At 31.9% G+C, this 22,445-nt stretch overlaps 1 protein-coding gene and 1 long non-coding RNA gene across 3 annotated transcripts in view; one reads left to right on the top strand and one right to left on the bottom strand.

Moving 5' to 3' along the window:
• The window catches only part of LOC134267468 (synaptogenesis protein syg-2-like), a 124,259-nt gene that overhangs the window by 85,795 nt on the left and 16,019 nt on the right, over positions 1 to 22,445 (bottom strand). The gene's annotated exons all lie outside the window — the stretch shown is intronic.
• Positions 2,887 to 5,366, top strand: LOC134267465 (uncharacterized). Of its 2 annotated transcripts, XR_009992162.1 has the most exons (5): positions 2,887 to 2,915; positions 3,064 to 3,178; positions 3,441 to 3,525; positions 5,104 to 5,185; positions 5,286 to 5,366. It is a non-coding gene; the product is annotated as an uncharacterized LOC134267465 (long non-coding RNA). The 2 variants fall into 2 exon arrangements; XR_009992163.1 differs by lacking the exon at positions 5,104 to 5,185.

Here is a 22,445-nt window from a genome sequence, read left to right as displayed (position 1 = left end):
TGCACTCATAGCAAAAGCAGTTGTGTCTATAGTGTTATGAACGCAGTTGAAGCCTGCAGGTTCATAGTGGGAGAGAGCAGTGGGTATGTAAATATATTAAAATAAACGTGTACAAAATCATGTTTGTTTTATTTTCCTCTATATAAATAATGTTATTACATACTTAGTAATAAATACAGGTTTTTTGCATATGCGATATGGCTGATTTCACAAAAGCCGTATCAGCCCTGCAGGGCTGATATGGATTTGCGGGGCTGATAACCTATATCAGCCCTGCAAATCCATATCAGCCCTCCAGGGTTGATACGGCTATTGTGACGTCAATATCACACTCCAGTAAATTAAACCACAAAAACAGTACTTGTGATCATACACAATTTTTGGTTGGTTCATATTCTCTTTATTTTAACTTTTTGAAAATAAGGTTAATTTTAATGTACAAATACAATAGATTACTTTCAATTTACGGATTGGGGACACTTGAAATAGAAGTACAGAAACAAACCTAAACTTTATAAGGCAAAAGACTGTGTACATTTTAAGAAGTCCGTGCATGATTATTTACTTATTTTCTTCTCAACTTAATGTGTTCTGTATTTTATTACTAAGTATGTAATAAATATAATAAAACATACCCTTTTCCACATCACATCCTGTATCAGCCCTCGACCAATATCAGCCCTCGGGCCTTCGGCCCTCTGGCTGATATTGGTGTCTCGGGCTGATACTGGATGTGATATGGAAAAGGGTATGTATTATTCTCTATTTAATTAATGGCAATAGTTGTAAATTTAACATTTAATTTCATCATTTTGTCAATGCTCAATGCAATTAGGACAGAGAAATTACTCAGTAGTCATAGTAGGTAGAGAACTTGTGTGCTGCAACAGTATTTCAGGTGACTCAATATTGACTAGGCACCCCATTCTTTGTTCTATCATACTGGGCCCATGTTGTGAATATAATTATGTTACTGTTGAAAATTTCTTGTGGCGTAAACTTCCAATATACACACCAATAGGCGTGAACAAAATGTACTTTGATGTCTTTTTATAGGACCAGCCAACAAATATAAACAATAGTTAAGCTAAAACAAACTGCATTTTATTTTTTTTTTTATTTATTTATTTTTATTTTATTTTTTTTTTTTTTACATATAATACCATTATTAAATATTATTTTTAGTACTTTTTAATGTAAGTAGAGAAGAAAAGAATTTTGTTTTAAAAAGTAGAAATGGTGGAAAATTTTAAAAGAAAAAAAACATAATATTCTAAGCATTGAAATATTTCCTTTGTAAAGATTCAGTGTAGTACTTTTAGTATAAAAAGGGAAAAATGTATTTTCAAACAAAGAAAATTATACATTAAATTTCAGGAAATTGCAAATGATTACCAACAAATCATTAAAATTGAAGTATAACAACACACTTAATCATTGTGATTTTAATTCAAAATATGATTAATTCATTATTTTCTTTTTTAAAAATACAGTTCTGATAACTTCAAAATAAAATTGGTTTGGCCTTGTTTTCCAAAAGTTTGTCGCGTGAATTTCATTACTGAATTGTCAGTCTATGCAGACGGCATTTTGTCAAGTTATTTGTAGCAATCATAAACCAGCAATCAGATTTCATATTTGTATCAAAAAGTGATTTTACGGAAGGCAGACATTTTTTTCGTCTAAAACTATATGAAACGAATACTTTCCTGTCTGAAATGCATTTTCATCCATGATATAGGTAATATGATCGCAAGTCCACTGGGGCACTATGTTTACACAGACCAGCCTGATCTCGCGAGAACGAACCAGATATAAACCGTCGAAATTCGGACCCTGTCGAATTTAGGACCTTCGACCATATACGATCTCGATATGAAAGTGAAAGTAGAAAGACTGTGTAGCAGTTGAAGTAAAATGTTATATTCAGATCGTTATCCATGCGGTTCTTTAAAAAATTTAATGAAAACTTGTTGTTTTTATTAGGCCTATGTATTAAACAACTGAAGTTCAGCGTCCCATTGCCGTTTTTATTCAAAGAACCCAATGCTGATTTGACTAAGTGACGATTGAACAGTTATTGAACCAATGCCGATTCTACTGGCGATTAGGGGTGGGACGATACACACATCTTGCGATACGATACATATCTCGATATATTGGCACGATACGATACGTATCTCGATATTATGTCAAATTAAAAAACTATTCAAAAAAAAATTAGTAATTTATTTGTCTTGAAATTAAATCAGCAAATTATTCTATATCAAATCATGTTTTCTTTGAAATCAATACTTTGAGTTTATCAATTTCATTGACTAAAACTTTTACAAAAACAACAGTATATGTACATACTAATATTACCAAATTATTATTCAGAAGTTGTTTACAAATACTTTACAAATAGTTGTATAGTTCATCAGAGAACACTGACTAAAATTTCCTTTAAAAACATCGAGCACGTTTACATTATTATTAATTCATTGCTGAAAGTCTGTAGCCAAGTTGAGATTACAACAAAAAAGTACGAGATGGACTAACAATTAATAATATCAAATGTTCTGGAAACGACACTTTCTGTGTATAGCACGCATTTCATACTGAACTTTTCTTGTCCAGTCTTCCGAGTCTGCTTAAAAGTGAAAACGTTATACCCCTAACCAACGACTTCTTAGTTCTAAAGTGTGTTTTCAATATCAACATCATCTCTTCGCTTCGTACAAGCCGCCATTTTCCTCCAGGAAGGACCACAGGTACTTTCATTTTCATTTTTTGGATAGGTCGTTCGTGTATCGTTTCGTACCGATATTTGAATGCTTGTATCGTAAACCGTATCTTGGAGGAAAATATCGGTATGTATCGGTGTATCGGTATATCGTCCCACCCCTACTGGCGATTGCGTGATGACAAATCAGGTACTTACACTATTAATCATAGTGTTTACCAGTAATGACTATTCAAGGAAAGAATATTTCTTTAGGAAATTCTTTCTGTACTTGTATCTTAATTCATGATTTAATTTAATGGGTTTTTTTTAAATAATGCAACTCTTTTTTTTTACAGAACAATATTCCAGCACATTTTTAAAAACCTATAAGGTATGGAGAGAATAACTGGCCATAAAACAACACAATATCTACATATGGGGATAAATTTTCATCTAAAGCAAACAAACAAGGTACTAGTAAGTTTACGTGTTCATGATTTACAAGTGTCAAAAGAACAATAAGAAAAAAATGTGTGTATTTAATTTCATGAAATTAAAAAATAGGCCTACTGAAAAAAAAACTGAATTAAAAAACAAGTATCAGATAATTTATTATTTATTTATATATCAATTAACATTTAATTTTTTTTCAACACCAGAGAAACTAGAGTCTCTGTTGTAGTTAGATATGCACATGATAAACTGTGTAAATGATTATTTGATATTTTTACAGGTTTAATATACAGCCTGCCCTTTTCATAATGAATACATGTACATTGAAGAACAGACACCAAGACCCCAAGCTTGCTTCAAAATAGGTAAGTAAATACTGTGTAATAAACTTAAAACTTTCTTATATATTCTTCCCATGAAAGTTTATGGATATTCTGTATTTAAAATATCTGTTTTTTGCTTGTCTGTTTGTTTGTAGTCAAGGGTTATACATTTTTATCTCCATCATTCTGAATCATGCCTATAGCATTTTTGGCAATTTGTATTTACTGTTTAAACATTCCAAATTCAATTGTCAAAATTTGAAAAAGTTATTGCTATTGCTTATAAGCTCACCTGAGCCTAAGACTAGCATGAGCTTTTCCAACTGAGTCTGTCCCTTGTCTGTCGTAAGGCGTAACAAAAAATATGTTTGTTTACGGTTACCCGACCGACCCTAATTTTAATCGCCGACCCAAACTTTTTTTTCGTCGTAAAAATCCGGAAGTTACTGGCCGGTTCAGTTTAACTTTTATATTCATCTTTGAAATCGAAATTGAAAGTACAGAAACAAAACCAGTGAGTTCGATTTCTACATCATCGATTTCGTTGCAATTTGCTTAATTACCATTGCATGACAGTTGCAGGAGTGTGCAACTAGCATCGCCTGACGCCCGGTGCTACCGTTTTTGGGGGTAGTAAAAATTAAAATTATGCATGTAATACATGAGAAACACAAACGGTATTTTCACTTATTTTTTTCCCATTTAATTTCCAACTAATGAAAATTTTCCAGGCAGTATGCTCCTACTGTTCATAAATCACTTTAATCTTATCCATTTTGCAATACTACCTGACTTATTTACTTCAAAAGACGATCGTTTTTTTCCTAATCCGAATTTCCTCCATTCCTCTGTGAATGGTAAATACATGCAGATATCTCTTTCATATTACTTACGATCCCCCAATCAACTGACAGCTAAGTGTTATGTGGTTAACCTTTAATATATATCAATTGTATTTAATGGTTTGAAATGAAAATAAAATGATTTTTGCTTCATTTTAGATAAGCTAGACTAGTGCAATATGTTCAGAAAAGAGAAGATATATACATGTAATAATTTCTTAAAATTTTTAAACTTCAACTTTAAAAGGAATGGCATAGGACCCTGACTTTCTCAACAATGAAGTTTTTACAATATTAGTTTTTACAATTTTTTGCCCCTATATTTGGACTGGTCACTTTTCACTTCGGGCTAGTAACTTTACTGCTGTTACAAGCCTGTGGGCTAGTACGTAATTTTTTTGTAATTGCACACCCCTGAGTTGTAAGGCAGTTTGCAAGAAAGATTATATTGTTCACACCCATATTACAAGCCCAAACAACAGTAATTAAGGCACCATAAAATGGGAAAACTGTTTTGTAATTCAACCAATTCATGTGAATTAATTTTGTGTATAAAAAAATTCAATAAAATAAAAAAAAATTCCTACCTACCGACCCTATTTTATTTCAGCATGTAACAGTAAACAAAGTTATTTTTTTGTTTGGCCTAATCGTTGTCATCATTAACTTTTCACAATTTAATTTATATAGTTTCAAATCACATTACATATAACTAAATTACTTGCAATGTTTTTATTGTATTTCCAACAGCTCAATCAGCAGAATTTTTACATTGTAGGCTCCACCCGTACCTTAACATGAGAAGTTTTCACATCATTTGACCATGATCCAAGGGACTGATTAGTGATTAAGTGCTCAAGGTAATTACTTTTTGTGGTACCATATTTTAATTAATAATGCATGTAATTATCATGGCATTGGCACTTCTTAATTATTTAATTATTTTCTTCATCATTTCAGAAGCAATGCAGTCACTGTCAGGGAAATGAAGCCATAATTTTGTAAAAATTTGAAAAATAAATGCAGGATTAATGCTTACAATTTTGTTCTTTTAATTTCTTATTGTTAACTTAAGGCATTTAAGGACAAGTTTAATATTTAGTTCATTTAGTTCACATCGCAATCCAAGGAAATACCAATTATTAATGGGAAAATGTAAAGAAAGAAATAAAATTGACATATGCTCATAAACGTATATTGATCATATGATCATACAAAACATATAAATAACATATGTTAAACATATAATCAACATATGTTTAGAAACATATGTTAACCATATGTTGCTCGTTTTTTTATGGCAAACATATGTTTCGGAACATATGTTCAACATATGTTGAACATACGTTGCAATTTTACCTGTGTATGTCCTACGACTAAATTTTGGTCTAACGCATAATTAAACTGGCAAATCAATGAAACTAATCATGACTTTAAATCAATACTGAATCTTATATAACACTTGGCAAAATTTTTCGAAGACTTTTTGAAATGCTCCAAAACTCCAGAAAAAGAAAAATTCATTCAGAGTATAGTATGGAAATCGGTCTTGATCGAAAATAGTAAGATCTATTTTTAGTTATAATTCTGATGGAAAATAATCCATTCAAGCTAATTTCTATAAATAAAATACCCGGTAATAAATACCCCGGTAAAGAACTTTATTTCTTTCAGTGAAAAATTAATACACGGCGTAATTGTGTTTAAATAAATTCATGTTATTAATGGGTATGAACGTTAATTAAAATGCTTATTATTTGTTTGTTTTATTTGTTTGTACTGTGATGACTGTCGCATACGAGTTGTTAACATTTTGTTAATACCTTTTTAAGAAAAGAAATGCATTATCAATTTCAACTGCCTTTTATAGTTACATTCGCTTAATTTTGAGTAAGCCACGCCTATCAAACTAAATAATTGGGACTGCTGGGACTGCTTTTGGGAACCACTGGGACTGCTGTGGGACTGCTTTGTGTCAGGTTGGATCTACTTGGAACTGTATTTAAGTTAAGCATGCGACAAAATAAATTTATATGAGTAAAGTATCTATAACCAAATGGCATTTTCTTCTCTATCGTTTTCCGGACCTCATATATATATTACAATGCTTCATATCACAAGTATTGTATCCGAAAAGGTGTCTCAAAATTCGTTGTTACTTTCCAAAACACTAGATCTTTGTTTGTAATGTTAAGCTATCATAATTATTTTCACCGTAGCTAGTTTTTCAACATTTCTTCTTAATGTCCTGTATTTCAAATATATTTACAGTGCAGGGAAATAATTTTGTTACAGCATCAATGCTGATTTTGGTGCTACCTATGCTTGCTGATTTTGATGCTTCCTTTGCTTGCTGATTTTGATGCTAGTTATCCTTATCCTGATCCTGGTTTGATCCTTATCCTGATGCTGGTTTGAAACTAGGTCAATGCTAGTAATGCTACCGGAAGTAAGTGTTGGTAAAATGGGTAGGCAAACCCGGGCCGGGGCAAATTAAAAGCCGGGGCAGATCGAGGTTTTTCATATTTCCGTCTTCATACTCTATCGATCGAAATTTTCAGAATGTATTTGATACATGATTATTTATATTCGCTGCTAAAATTGCCATGAAATACTTTATATTGGAGATTTTATCGGCGATTATTGATTTTCAAGTTGGTAAAATGGGTAGGCAGTTTCCCAAGTTCATAATTTACGTTTTCAGACATATGCTGCCAAAAGTCCATATAGTTATGAATAATTCTGGTGTTTAAGAATATGTATTAACTATAAATTTATATTTCTTCATTGGTTGTTGCAATATTTACGTAAAATTACATGTTTTAAGAAAAACCGGGTCATTAAAACCGGATCCGATCACCCGGGAAAAAAACTGAAAATTCCGGAATAATTGTATAGGTTTACTCTATTTTAGTTGAGATTATTTGTCATCTGACAAGTGTCAGGCTCTTTTGAGAATACCTCCATGTGGTTAGAGTTGGACAATGTAACAAATGTAATAGCTAACATCCTTCAATGCAAACAATTTGCCTTCATTATTTCGGAATTTTCGGGTTTGCCCCGGGTGATCGGATCCGGTTTTAATGCCCCGGCTTTTCTGAAAATGCGCAAATTCTGCATACTTATAGCTTTTATAATGTAAAACTAATTATATTTCGTTTATATAGAGTGTAAAATATTGGAAAAGTCCACAATTGTAATGGTTTAATGAGTCTTTATTTAAAAAAAACGTGAAATGTCGTATTGATTTTGCCTACCCATTTTACCAACCTGGAAATGAACAAACACCCAGAAAATCAGAAATATTGCGTATATTATGGCGATCTTAACAGCGAATACAAAAGAATCTTAAAGGAACATAATCTGAAAATTTCAGATTAATTGGTGGAGTCTTAGCGGAGATATTTGAAAAATCTCGATCTGCCCCGGCTTTTAATTTGCCCCGGCCCGGGTTTGCCTACCCATTTTACCAACACTCAACGGAAGTAGGATTATCCTGCCGGAAGTGGATAATTCAAAAACAGCATCGCTAATTTAAGCCATTAAAAATAATTTTTGGGGTAATTTTTATTTGTAATTTGTATTAAATGACTTTCCTTTATCTGTTTTCACTTTTTACCGAAAAATTTTGCGATTTTTAACGAATTTCGTTTTGTCGTATTGCAATCGTAAAGAAACAAAATGGCGACATAGTGGAAGTTGGAAGTAAATCTTCATCTTGCGAAGTTATCGTAACATAGTTATTTGATATTGATTGCAGCTAAAATGCGATGATTTATCCTTTTTGTGATGCGATTTCAGTAGGTGGAATAGCCCTAGTGTGTGCAACGTGTAAGCATGGAAACGTGATGGACAATGAACATGATGAAGTTTATGTCAAATCCAGATGAAAATTTATCGCGTGTCCTGTGAATATTTTAAAGAAAATATTATGCTTTAAATGGAAAAGTCGTAATCCAAGGAACCAATAGATCATCAGTACAGTCACTACAACCACTCAGAGGGTATGTATACGATGTTTTTTTTTTAATCAGATTACATAAAAATGGTAACGATTATGTGAAACAGACTTAGTGTTACAAAAAAATAAAAACTCAAAATTCTGAGCGATTAAGGCATTTAAACATGTTAAACCCATGTGATTTTAAAGGTCAATTTTTACAATTGAATAAAAAATAAATGATTTTTTTTTTAATTTAGAATCTGCAGACGCAGTATTCTGTAGTTAATCCACAAGGTATCAAGTCAAATTTTACATGACCCATTGTTGCAACCCACGGCCAAAATGTACAACCTTCTCCCATTCTGACCGTGGTCAAATGAGAAAGAATATTTTGTAGCTCGATCATTAATATTTTGTAGCTCATTAAAATATTGATTAATGCAAATGAGGCAAAGTCAGATATTTTACTTTGATCATGATACCCAGTCACAGTGTCAGAAACACTGTTGAATGTATGTAAATTGCTCATTTCAATACTTGATATCGCGATTACTTAACTTAGTGGAACTCTTTCGCGAAGGAGGTAGGAATCGTCTGTTGGGTGGGGGCAATGTGCTATTTAATACAGTGCAAGATCGATCATTGTAGCATTTATAAGGACAGATAAGTAAAAAATCCTGGTGGAATACCTCACTAAACAATCGCTGAACCAGCCATATATGTTTTTGAGAGGAGCCAATCCTAAATTGTCACATTAATTTTTAACTATATTTTTAATTAAGCGGACTCTTCTCGTTAAATTTTCATTGAAAATCGTCACATTTTTAAGCAGATAAATTATTCTAAACTTTCCTTATTTGACAATCAACTATTTGTAGTTCAATATCTGGCAGAACATCGTGATTTTGGCATTAAATTGTTCGAATCATTCGATTGTCACTACTGTAAACAATGTCATTTGCCCCCAAAAATTTACACTTTTCTCGACTCCCCCGCAAAAGAGCGGTAGTAAGTTAGATAACTGCGAGGTACACATTGGTAGTCGTGATATAACGTATTGGGATGGAAAGAAACCCATGTTCACTTACAATGTCATATGATGTCACAATAAAGATTGAGGCATCTGATCAAGATAAAGATTAGGAAATTTTTTGTGATCAAGCAGCCACGAGCAGGAGAGCTTCATGCTTACAACGATGTGGTAATGTACATATATAACCTGAGGCTGACCGACTAATAACCAAGTCCACTCAAACGTAGTAGATGTATTTCAACTTTTGAACCAATCTAGAAGTCAACTCTTAAACACTAGTATGCATGGTTACGGATTTTATCTTTGCAGTCTTAGTTAGGCTGTTCCCTATCAAGTACTGTCCTGTGTCTGGTTTACGAGTAAAATCTAGATTGTACATAAGGCTTTAAACAGATATATAATGTTTTCAGAAGGCAGATATGTATCTATCCTGATATTTGAGCTACAATACAATGTCAATATGTATCAAATATTTGAATTGGTCATGTTGATATGGAAGTGTTTTTTTTTTGTATTGAACAAGATGTGTTTGTGAAACACTATGGCGGCCGGCGGTAACAAAGTTAAAAAAAACTTTAGTTTAGCGTATAATTCACAGTCTAGGTCATAAGGTCATTGATCTCAATGTCATTTGAAAGAACTTTATTAGTGGAATATGCATACCCAATATGAAGTCTCCATCTCTTATGATTCAAAAGTTATGGTAAAAGTTCAAAAGAATTATTTTAAGCATGTAGGTCATAGTCAAGGTCACAAGGTCATTGAAGTTGGTGTCTTTTGAAAGAACTTTTTAAGCTGAGTACACATGCCAAATATCAAGTCTCTACCTCTCAAAGTTAAAAAGTTATGGCGAATGTTCAAATTGACAATAGACAGACAGACAAACAGCTGAACAGATAAACAGACAGGACATAAACAATATATGCCTCAGAACCATCGATCCGGGGGCATAAAAATTTTAAGAACAAATCATTTCTTCACAATTATTTATGAATAATTTTCATTTGATTTAAAACAGTAAGCTGTAAACATGGTATATCCGCTGTAAAACAAAATTATTTTATATAAGTGGTGAGAATTATTACTGATATGTATTTTTATATAAAAAATTTGATTTTAAAACATGTTTATCGTATATAATTAACACAACATATAAGTATAAACAAAAAAATGCCTTATTCTTTTGCGATATTTAAATATTTTTACATACATATTGATATGCGTACTTAATCCTCACACCGAATCTTTATTATCGATTAATCATTTCAGCTTCAATGGCTCCTTTTAAATTTTACTGGAGTTAAAAGAGAAAAGATGAGTGTTTGAAATTGTGATCATTACTTTGATATTAAATCGCCAAATTATGTTCAATTTGTAAAGTTACTCATTGTCATTGTGCCCTTATTTCATAGCATAAGTACTTTAAAGTTTCAGTAGTCAGTGACAATTTATTTTCTTTTACCTGTAAAAAAAAAATTTAATTGCTCTAAATGTGTAAAATTAAATAATTTCCTCCTCAAGTTTGTATTTTGTATATTTGTGTGATGTACACATTACTCACTGTTTAAAGTTAACAACTGTAGTTAAAACTATATTTATATCATTGTTTTTTTAATATTTGGCATTTTTTGAAATTAACCTAATTAATGTTTTATATTTTTCAGGCTCATGACAGAGTAAACAAAGCAGAAATTCCTCCAGGATTAAATTATGCTGGTCTTCTCTATGGACCTAAATCCAGCTGATGAAATTCTATCTGTTAAAATAGTGAAAATTTAAGCAAGGAACTTCTGTTAATCAGACAGTGGCATTAAAACCGTTGTGATGAAGTGCGCCAGATCCATTGATGACATACATATGTACATTTTAAAGTTATCTCCGACTTAGATCTAAAATGAAATGGACAGAATTTAAAGTTTAAAGGGGATTTCAAGTGATTTGTGTATTGTACATAATTAGATATGAGATGTATGTAAATAGAAATGCATCCCTGCTCTTTTGTACAATCTTACAACTGTTCATGATGATTGTCCATATATAAACTGATTTTATAAAATAAATAAAAACATATATTTTACAGTAGTGCGATGTTTGTTTTAAGTATAATGTACTAAGGCAAAACAAAAAATTAATTTCTTGGTTCTCAGGCCCTCCCTCATCTCTTCCAAGGGTGCCTCATTGACCCTTTTTATTGCTAAATCAATAAAATATAAACACCAAATCACCTCCCTCATCATTTTTTGAGGTTTTGTACTATGTAAAAAGCTGTCTCTTGTTTTGGGGGTAATAAAAAAAATGCTTCCGTCCCTCATCATATTTCTTGAAAAAAGGCCTGAGAACCAAGTAATTAACTTTGCATGGCCTAATAGAGATATACATGTTAACTTTATATGATATCCTGTCCAAGTTGTATTTTTAGTATACATTTAAAAAAAAAATACTGCCCCTGATATTTTATTTTTGAGGACATAATATTCCATGTAAATACTTAATAGGCAACATTTCTGTTACATGTATAGTGTTCTTATTGAAACTGAATGAAGCATATGCAATTCTTAATTGCATTTTCATGAATACTCTAAAAACAGATTTTTTAGATCACTTGAAAAAGAATATCAAAACACTTATTGATGACTGGTAAAATTTTCACTTATGTGCCAAGATTAATGAATTGTAATGACAAAATAGTAATACCGGTGTGTCACGATTCATTTAATTCTTAATATTTTGAATTTAAATAAAAACATTTCTTTATCTGGATTTAATTCATTTAAAACTTTAGTTGGAAAATCTGCAATAAGAGACTGAATGTGAGGGTAACACATTGTTATGTAGGGTATTTTAGACTAAAGTAAATCATTTAAATATACAGAAAAATAAGCTTACAGCATTTTAAATGCCTGGGAAACACACTTTTTGACATTTTAAAATTATGTTCACTATCCATAGGATTTTAAAACCAGTACAAGGAATGAAAATAACTCCACTATCAGCATGAATTCATTATAGCGTGTTCATTATAACCATGTTTTACTGTGTAGAATTATTTCTTCCCTTATATCATGATACTAGACAGTGTAATAAATACATTTTCCTAATTGTTTCAATTTAATTGAAATTAGATGTTAGATCCGCTCACATACTCGCTACACTAACATCTAACAACATCCCATTGTGGGTCACGTCAGAGGTCAAATTCGGAACGGCTCTAGACTTATTCGTTTCAACAATATACAATGATTTTGCCAGCGACGATTTGATTGGTTGATAGAATTTGACCTCTGACGTGACCCTCAATGGGATGTTGTTAGATGTTAGTGTAGCGAGTATGCGAGCTGATCTAACATCTAATTTTAATTAGATTGTAATTGTTTAAGCCAGTAGTTTAAATCATCCAATATTTATATATGCTCTAGTGTACCAAAGATTAAGAGTTTGCTGCTAGCCAGATATCTTTTCATCTTGATGATTTACATGTGACATTAAAACTGTTAATTAAGTACCGTACAAAACAAATTTCGCAATTTTAAAAATGAATACTTTTTAAAACATGCATGAAATTTACAGTAACATTTTCTATCAGTTTTTCTGTTCTGTCTTAATTAACCGCCTTGGTAAAATGTTCATTTTCTGAAAATTTAGCAAAATCTTATATCATCTTTACCAAATTTTTCTTCTACCACTCCTTAGAAGCTAATAGTGCTGTATTAAGGCACAATTTATTTGAAGTAGGGGACAAAATAAAGATTATTTTATGTTTGTTGTAGAACAACAAAGTAGTTAGTACACATAAAATTTTATCTTCATGGAAACAATAAAAACATAATTTCCAATGTCTAAAAATTACAATTTATTTATAGTCAGTGCCAAGTTAACCAATGAAATTATAATATACAAATGAAATTACAAAGTGTCCCATAACATCTTTTAGGATTTTATGAAATAGTGTAATCATGGAATTATTAGATTAATAGTTTTACAATTCATGTCCCATTTTCACTCCTTTTCACTTGTATTATATTAATTGTCAACAAAGTCAAATACATAGAGTCATGGTTTGCATGAACAAATGAAGTTTTTTTTCTTTATCAGGCCAAACAAAAAAATAACTTTGTTTACTGTTACATGCTGAAATAAAATAGGGTCGGTAGGTAGGAATTTTTTTTTATTTTATTGAATTTTTTTATACACAAAATTAATTCACATGAATTGGTTGAATTACAAAACAGTTTTCCCATTTTATGGTGCCTTAATTACTGTTGTTTGGGCTTGTAATATGGGTGTGAACAATATAATCTTTCTTGCAAACTGCCTTACAACTCAGGGGTGTGCAATTACAAAAAAATTACGTACTAGCCCACAGGCTTGTAACCGCAGTAAAGTTACTAGCCCGAAGTGAAAAATGACCAGTCCAAATATAGGGGCAAAAAATTGTAAAAACTAATATTGTAAAAACTTCATTGTTGAGAAAGTCAGGGTCCTATGCCATTCCTTTTAAAGTTGAAGTTTAAAAATTTTAAGAAATTATTACATGTATATATCTTCTCTTTTCTGAACATATTGCACTAGTCTAGCTTATCTAAAATGAAGCAAAAATCATTTTATTTTCATTTCAAACCATTAAATACAATTGATATATATATTAAAAGTTAACCACATAACACTTAGCTGTCAGTTGATTGGGGGATCGTAAGTAATATGAAAGAGATATCTGCATGTATTTACCATTCACAGAGGAATGGAGGAAATTCGGATTAGGAAAAAACGATCGTTTTTTGAAGTAAATAAGTCAGGTAGTACTGCAAAATGGATAAGATTAAAGTGATTTAAGAACAGTTGGAGCATGCTGCCTGGAAAATTTTCATTAGTTGGAAATTAAATGGGAAAAAAATGAGTGAAAATACCGTTTGTGTTTCTCATGTATTACATGCATAATTTTAATTTTTACTACCCCCAAAAACGGTAGCACCGGGCGTCAGGCGATGCTAGTTGCACACCCCTGCAACTGTCATGCAATGGTAATTAAGCAAATTGCAACGAAATCGATGATGTAGAAATCGAACTCACTGGTTTTGTTTCTGTACTTTCAATTTCGATTTCAAAAATGAATATAAAAGTTAAACTGAACCGGCCAGTAACTTCCGGATTTTTACGACGAAAAAAAAAGTTTGGGTCGGCGATTAAAATTAGGGTCGGTCGGGTAACCGTAAACAAACATATTTTTTTGTTACGCCTCACCAGTAGTTTCTTTCAACAAATTCACTTTCTAGAATTTTTTTTATTGTAAGTTATAAATCTACCATTACATCATACTGTTCATGTCCTCTACTGTCCCTGCCCTCTACTATTAGGAATGAAGAACATTGTCTTTTTTAAAAAGCAGAATTTTGTTTGAATCATCAGTCTCCGACATCACTGTAGATTGTCCAGTCCTTTGAATGAAACCATATAAACCGAGTTCCAGTGTCGCAGTTCATGTAGGTGTTGGTACGAAAAAGATCTCTCACTTTTCAAAGGCTTTAGTGCTGAGTGCAGGTTAAAATATGCAGCCCTTCACCGGAATGTGTTGGCGTCTTCATATGAATGAATTAGATCTAGATTCTTATGTGGGGTGATGAAGCAGCAAACTGTGGACTGTTCATAGCACTCCATTTCTATAAAAGTACAAAGAACACAAGATTTATTCATTGATGATTGATCACCTTAACATAATTCTTTTTTAATCTCCCACAATTTTAATTTGGAAAAAACACAAATAATTATTTATATATATAATTATATAGACTTCCTATTGATTAAAGCTTGTGTATTTAATTGAGATCTTATTTGCAAGGGTATAAATGGATTCAAGTACATTTAAAAAATAAATTCTATATACAGGACATACAAACAACTTTGTATACACAATTTTCCACTATGAAGATGCTATTCATCAAACAAGGAAAAGAATATGCAGTAGAAAAGTTTTAAAATAAACGTATGCATATTTTCAAGCACAGTTCCTCTCTCCTATATATCATAATGATAATTATTATTTTAGCTATTTCAAAATGATTTTTTGAACATACACAAATTCATTTATCTGCACAAGTTTTTACAAAGTTTTAGATCTTTCGCATTAAAAAAATATTTACACAAGATTCATTAACAGAAATTCAACTATTACATTGGATTAATAATTACGTTTTGTTCATTACACCTCAGTCTATGATTAATTGTATGCAGATAATCTCGTCAAAGGCACTGCGACTTTTATTTCTGACTTCCGTAAATTTAGAGGAAATTCGGATTGAAAAACTTCGTAGCACGTGTATGCCCATAAAACCCAATGGAATTTTGTAGTAATTAGTCATACGCACAATATCATACTTTTATTATATTGTTTAACTGATTTTTCATGCGCAAGCGTAACTACTTACCCCTTTATCACCGATCTCAATATCGTCAATCCGTGGGGTGGCCTCAACAGTCGACTCCATAGCGTTTGGTGATCAGCTGATTCAGATTTGAAAATATCACGGGGTTATTGCTATTGAATTAATTTAATAATAATCTTAGGATTATATTGGCCAATTTATGAGCAAGAAATACATTCTTTGTTTTTATTTCCGACTGAAATAGGAATGGCTATTTGCGGTTTCGTTTCGTGAAAATCAAATCTGTAGTTTTAGTAAACCAGGATAATCCTGATTTGAAGTAGGTCAATGCTGGTTTTAAAATAGGTCAATGCTAGTTCTATCCTTTGCTTGCTGATACTGATCCAAGTAATGCTGTTTTTTTAAATGCTGATGCTGATGCTAGCTCTATCCTGATCCTACTTATGCTGATCCTGATGCTGGTTTATGTAACAAAATTATTTCCCTGCACTGTATATTAGCAAAGAAATAATACACTAAGCTGTTGTAAGCCTGATGTTTGGTAATTGGGGATTGTTCATCAAATCATTATGTGTTTGTTGTAGTTTCGAAGGCAGTAAGGAAACATATATTTCGATTTTTGGCATGCATATGTAGATGCTATCGAAGTTTATTTTAATTTTAGGACTGTAGTTTCATAAGCTTTCTTTGTATAAAAATACTTGCTTTAATTGCAGTTTAATATACATGTATACTTTATATTAGAATAAAAGTAATTACTAAGGTTTTATGTGTTTGAATGATATATAATTATCAGTGAATGAACCCTTTCATTTTTCGATCAAGAGCGTTTGAAAACCAATTTTGATTTTTTTATATTGGCTATTCTCATTTAAGAAATAAACAACGTTATTCAGTGAACATGCCGTTATGAATAGCAATTGCTCTGCTGGCATATTCCATGATGCGCGCTAGCGTATCATGGAAAATATGCTAGCAGAGCTATTGCTATTCATAATGCCATGTTCACTGAATAATCGTTGTTTATTACTTATATTTGCATTCTTCGATTTTTTTTCAAGAATATCAGAGGAAATCCTGACTTACATAAGGACGCCGCTTCTTGTCTTCAGTAAAGAAAAACATACGGCTTTAAAAATCAGTACACCTGATCAATGCTCCTTTTCTCTAATAAATCACAAACAATTTATAAAGTATTTCCCTCTCAAACACAGTTATCTGGATACAAGCAGCGCCGTCATCACATTTTTGTTTTGATGCTGTTGTGACGTCATCGATCAACGTTATAAAAAACCCTCTGACAAAAATCAATAATTTAACACTATGATGAAAAATGAGCATGCTTTTATAATGATTATTACTCCAGAATGCTTTTCCATGTTTTTAAAATAGTTTTTCTATCTATTTTTAATAGCTGAAATCATTCTTGAAATAGATATACTAGTTATAGAAATTTTCTCTTTCTGAATGTTATTACCCAAGTGTGAAGAGTTATCGTTCTTTGTACAAATATGCATGATACGAAAAAATAAAAATATGGCAGTTCTCTATAATTTTAAAGTTTTATTACACAATTAAATACATTGACCAAAATTGAATTTTTAAAGATTCAAATTAGCAATTTTAAATATTATGAATTTCTTTTTTTCTCAAAGAATATTATTGAAAACTTACATTTATTCCTCGTACGAAATATTTCATATATATACTTCTCAACACGTTCTATAACTGTAGTAGAGCTTGTTCTACACGAGTGTGATAGAGCAATCGCACACATAGCAGAAGCAGTTGCGTCTATAGTCCTATGAACGCAGTTGATGACTACATGTTCATAGTGGGAGAGAGCAGTGGATATGCAAATATTTAAGCATTGAATTCATATTTTGGGATGTCTTCGGTCCTATAACACACCTGGCCGTGCCGACAAATTGAATACCGCGCGTTAGCGCGGTATGATAGCGCGGTATTCAATTTCGGCACGGCCAGGTGTGTTATAGGACCGAAGACATCCCAAAATATGAATTCAATACTTATATTTACATTCTTTAATTTTTCCTCTACATAATTGTTTATTTCGGTAATCTTTGATGTGAATTTAGCGCCCTTTAAAGCTGGTGTGCTTTATAAACGTAAGAGCCGTTTGTGACGTTCGTGACGTCGTAAAGTTAAATAACGCAAACGAACATTGCGAGGAAAAAAAGTGACAAATTAATTTTATATGCACATTTGTTGTATTTTTACGTTAATTCAACAGGGTAAATTTTTAAAATTAAATTGTGTCAAACAATGTACATTTTGGTGTTCATAAAGTATTGAAAATGCATATAGTTCCTACTGTGTATTCTAACGCGCGGTGACAAGGTTTCACGTGTGTTATAGAGATTTGAACGTCATGAATTTCTAATGGATTTCATAAAGAAAATTACACTGAATGTAAATATATTTAAATATTTGACAATCACGTGATAAATGCCAAAAATATTATTATACCCCATTATAAATATTCTACACAACGCGTTATCTGATTAGTTCTAGGTTATCACGTGATCGGGCCGTAAAACTTCATGTTTCCCGTCGTCGGCATGCTTTTCATCATACTCCACCTCTTCGGAACACCTAGTGAATTTTCCCGCAATATAGTTCTCGTTCGTTGAACGAAAACTCCCGAGAGTAGTAGACGTCACAATAGCCTGGTTTACGTCACAAAACTGATGACAATGTGTTAACCAAAGGATTTTATAGTAACTTTACGTTAACAATGAAAGTGAATTTGAGAGCGGTGCCGACTTTGAAAGTTTATTTTTATTTCAAAGGTTTTGCTTGTTTCGGTATAATAAACAATTCATTGCATGAATGTTCGGGAAATATGAAGACTTAGTCAGCCAAGAAATATCATATTCCCCTCGGGCGAAGCCCTCGGGGAATAAGAATTTCTTGGCTGAATAAGTCTTCATATTTCCCCCACTATCATGCAATAAATGTATAATATATACTGCAACGTGATCATTCACAAATTTTCAATATCCAAATGTGGTCATTAACAGATTTCAATTTCCCGAGGACAGATCCCTCATTCAAAGCAATAAATGTTAACTTATAAACCATTTCTATACATTTTATTTACTCTACAAAGTGCTGTTACTTTAAATAGATTATATTTCCAGTAATTGAACTTCGCTTGAATGTGCATGAGCTTTATCAAGTTTAACTCTAATTTATATTCTTATTTATTAGTCGAGCTCTCGATTTCAAGAAAGCAGGGAACGCTTTTTCTATTAAAAAATATCAAGATTGTTTATTGTTTGCTCTTGAGCTAAGGTTATTTATCGAGACACCTTGATGTTAAAAGTGACATTCATTCAAACAAAACACAGGATAATTAACAATGGAAGAAAACAAAACAAACCGTTTCTACTAATTTCACGTTTTTGATTTACTTGAACTATAAAATGTTTAATGAATATTAAGGATACTATAAGACGGTTCTGCAAAGTAATTGTAAGCATAAATTAAAAGAAATAATGTAACAAAATACTGAAATAAACATGCTTGATTATTGGTAAAAATGCTGCATTATAGCATAACATTTACTTGTAAAATGCATTACAACATATTATTTCACTATTATGATTACTCATAAAACAGTTTTCAAAAATATTTGCTTTATTGCGCAAGCAATCACATTCCTAATAACTATTTGAGATCATTCAGAATTTAAAAAATACGAAAATTCTCGTATAAACCTAGCTCTCAGTTTTATTTGTATGACATATTTACATAAACGTTTTCTGGGGACAAGACTTTGGAGCTCGTGTTAGGGGTGTCTTTTTCATCTGTAATAGAAATAAAGTATTTATGGAACCTTTTGATTAAAAAACAAAACATTCATTAATTCCATTTATCTAACATCTCATTAGATATTATCTTAATAAAGGCGATAGACAAACAAAGCGCAAGATTTCATGGTCAAGGCAATAGAACAATAAATCGAGAGGAAAGCAACATACTCAGTAGTCAGTACTGCAACAAAGAAACAAGAGCCCACGGGCCTTATAGGTCACCTGAGTATCATGTAACAACTTTCCAACAATTGAATTTGGTTTGTGGATTAACCCAGAGGCCAATTTTGAAAGAGACGCCATAAATGCTTATCATAATTATACATTTAGCTTGCTTACTCTAGTGACATGTACTTAATACCTAGAGATAGATCAGAGTAACAAAGAAAAAAATGCACTTCCAACTTAAAACCAGTTGTGCACCCCACCCAAAAGGAACCACTGACCCTGGGGCCACTTATTTCAAAATTTTGGAAATTTTATCCTAAATTTTATTTCATCATAAATGGTTGATTAATATTAAATAGCAGATTTCAAAGCATTAATTTATTTTCAGTCTATGTATCCCCCCATACCCCTGACCCAGGGGGGATGAAATTAACCATTTGATAGAGGCACCTTTATTCATCATAAATATAGATACTTAGATCTTGGCATAATACCCAGGTGCAAAGGAAAATATTTTCGTAGAATTAAAGTATTTTCACCATATAATCAAAAGACCCCACTTAAACAAAATGGGTAAACCCCTGACACATGGGCCATGAAATTTACAAATCAGGTTGAGGCACTCTTGCTCATTATAACTATATACTATTTTAGTTTATTTAATACCCAGGAGCAGAGAGGAAGATTTTCAAAGAATTAATGTTTTTTTTTTCACTATATAATCAATAGAGCCCCGCCCTAACACCAGAACCCCTGACACTGGAGCCATAAAATAAATAAATGCATTTTTGCAATATAATCAATAGAGCCCCGACCTTACACCAGACAACCTGACCTTAGGGCCATAAAATTCACAATTTTGGAAGATTCACTCTTGCTCATCATAACTATGTACTTAGTTTATTTAATACCCCGGAGCAGAGAAGAAGATTTTCAAAGAATAATTTTGTTTCACTATATAATCAAAAGAGCCCCGCTCTAACACCAGAACCCCTGACCCTGGGGCCATAAAATTCAAAATTTTGGTAGAGCCACTCTTGCTTATTATAACTATGTACTTAGTTAGTTTATTTAATACCCAAGAGCAGAGAAGAAGATTTTCAAAGAAATAATACATTTTCACTATCTAATCTATAGAGCCCGCCCTTACACCAGAATCCCTGACCCTGGGGCCATGAAATTCACAATTTGTGTAGAGAACGCAATGCTCATTACATTCATACCAACGGTTTGACTGCTTGATGTCCAGGAATAGAGAAGAAGATTTTTAATGATTTCATTAATTTTAGTAATTTCCCCCCCGCCCCCTTATGCCCCAAGGGGGGGGGGGGGGGCAGGGACCATAAAATTCACAATTTATGTTTCCCTTTATTCATATATGCTGTATACCAAATTTGGTTGAAATTGGTTGAATGGTTTCAGAGAAGAAGCTGAAAATGTTCAAATGTTTACACAAGACGCACGACGACGGACGAAAACGGATAGCAATAGCTAAAAAGAGGGGAAAACTTCCATATAAATTTGATGTCAAAAGCCTCTTTTAAAAATTTAAATGGAAAACCCTTTCCCATCTGCATCTTGCCGTGTTCAACGTATTCAGACCAGTACTTATTAATATAAGTGTTCGTTATTTTCGTCTTTTACACACAAGTATAATATCTCGCATTTTGATTGGTTTAAGATAACGAATCTTGAAATTCGAATTATGAATGTTGAGTTAGCCATTTGACTTGTCTTTCATACGTATAAGCAAAAATTACCTACAAAATTTCACAGCAGAAAATCTATTTAGAACTCACCTAAAAAGATTTTCTGCACATTTTTTTTTTTTTTCATAAGCCATTTTTTATTATTTAACTTAAGAAAATAAATGATAATTCAAAAAAGTTTCATGAAATTCTGTGCAGCAGTTTATGAGGAGTTGCGCTGACAAACTATTCACCACTATATTCAAGATCTCCCCAAATATCTAAAATGTAAATTGCCAAAATTCCCAGAAAAATAATGGAATCGGAATTTCCTGGTAATATGTACATCTACATATTGTGTCCTAAATACCTGCAAAGCTTGACGAAATTCTGTGCAGCGGTTTATGAGGAGTTGCGCTGACAAAAAAAAGGACTGACTGACACTCTGACACTCTGACTTACACTCTGAGGGACTGGTCAAAAACATTATACCTCACGCAACTAGTGGTGTGGGGTATAAAAAGTAACAATATATCTTTCTTTTATTATTGTTATAAACATTTTCCAGTCAGACCTTTATGACCTACACATTCCTCATACTTCCTTTCTTCTTTTTGAGGTTGGAGATCTTCATATGTGGCCCTGTATTGTCCAAAAGAGTTATTATCAAGCAAATTGACTAGCCTTTGAATTTCTAACATGATTGTAATGTTGTTGATGTTAATTATTAATTCTTTAATTCATTAATCAATGTGCTAATTATTTGTTAATCAACATCAGTCTTAATGAAGGCGACAACTTACCCAGAGGTTCTGTTTTCTAGAAAAAAAAATACAATCGTAATAAGAATTCCACAACGAATTATAAAGAAATCAAATAAATGTTGAATATGAATGATTTAAGAATTTCAATCTTGATATCTAGAGGTATAATTAAAGATGTAATTGTACTCACTATTTTGTGAACTGAGAACGTCATAGCTGTTTTCCTGATTCAAGTTATTCTTTTTCAGCTCTTCGTACTGGACGCTTAAAAATGATTTTGATATTCACTACTATTAAGGATAAATTAA

The sequence above is a fragment of the Saccostrea cucullata genome, unplaced genomic scaffold, assembly GCF_032062105.1.
Source record: "Saccostrea cucullata isolate Sc308-1 unplaced genomic scaffold, CSIRO_AGI_Scuc_v1 ctg1132, whole genome shotgun sequence".
NCBI classification, from domain to species: Eukaryota; Metazoa; Mollusca; class Bivalvia; order Ostreida; family Ostreidae; genus Saccostrea; species Saccostrea cuccullata.
Note: the sequence above shows the minus strand (reverse complement) of the source record. Positions and strands in the feature narration are given on the sequence as shown.